This window comes from Pristis pectinata, chromosome 6 (genome assembly GCF_009764475.1).
Source record: "Pristis pectinata isolate sPriPec2 chromosome 6, sPriPec2.1.pri, whole genome shotgun sequence".
NCBI classification, from domain to species: Eukaryota; Metazoa; Chordata; class Chondrichthyes; order Rhinopristiformes; family Pristidae; genus Pristis; species Pristis pectinata.
Genome location: NC_067410.1, coordinates 70,036,011 through 70,036,708, shown reverse-complemented (window position 1 = coordinate 70,036,708; position 698 = coordinate 70,036,011). Strand labels below are relative to the sequence as shown.

The window sequence follows — 698 nt, the reverse complement described above, 5'->3', positions numbered from 1 at the left end:
CCTGCATGGAATAGCATTGTCTATCTAGTCAGAACCACTCGCAACGGATTCTCTTCCCCCTTCCACACTGCTAACTGATATCCCACAAGAATCAATCTTTATGTCCTTGCTATTTCTTATCTGCATATTATCCTTCAGCAACTTCATTCAAAAATACTGTATCAGTTTCCACATTCACACTGATCATATGTGACTCTACCTCTCCATACTCATTTCTCTGTCTCTAAGTAACAGACTGCTTGTCTGATGTTTAATGCAAGGTAACTAGAAACTTTTTTACACTGCTCGCTTCGGCAGCACATATACTAAAATTGGAACGATACAGAGAAGATTAGCATGGCCCCTGCGCAAGGATGACACGCAAATTCGTGAAGCATTCCATATTTAACGGCACAACGTGGTGGGCCGAAGGGCCTGTTTTGTGCTGTATGGTTCTATGGTAAATATTGGGCAGACAAATGCCAATGCCATTATCAATAACTTCCATTCCGAATCAATGAATCCATTCCTCTCTCTGTCAACAGTGAGTAACAGAATCAGACTTCTTGCAACCTTGCTATCTTATTTGACACCTAGATACCTGTGCCATCTCTAAGACCTCAAATTCTACACCCATCACATTGTTCAACACTCATAACTCAGTTGACCTTTACACATAAATCAAAAGTATTGCAGATGCTGGAAATCTGAAATTTAAA

At 40.3% G+C, this 698-nt stretch overlaps 1 non-coding gene across 1 annotated transcript; it reads left to right on the top strand.

Annotated features, from left to right (window-relative positions):
- The first annotated feature begins 281 nt into the window (after positions 1-281).
- LOC127572149 (U6 spliceosomal RNA) lies at positions 282-388 on the top strand. Its single transcript, XR_007956581.1, has one exon. It is a non-coding gene; the product is annotated as a U6 spliceosomal RNA (small nuclear RNA).
- Positions 389-698: the final 310 nt, after the last annotated feature.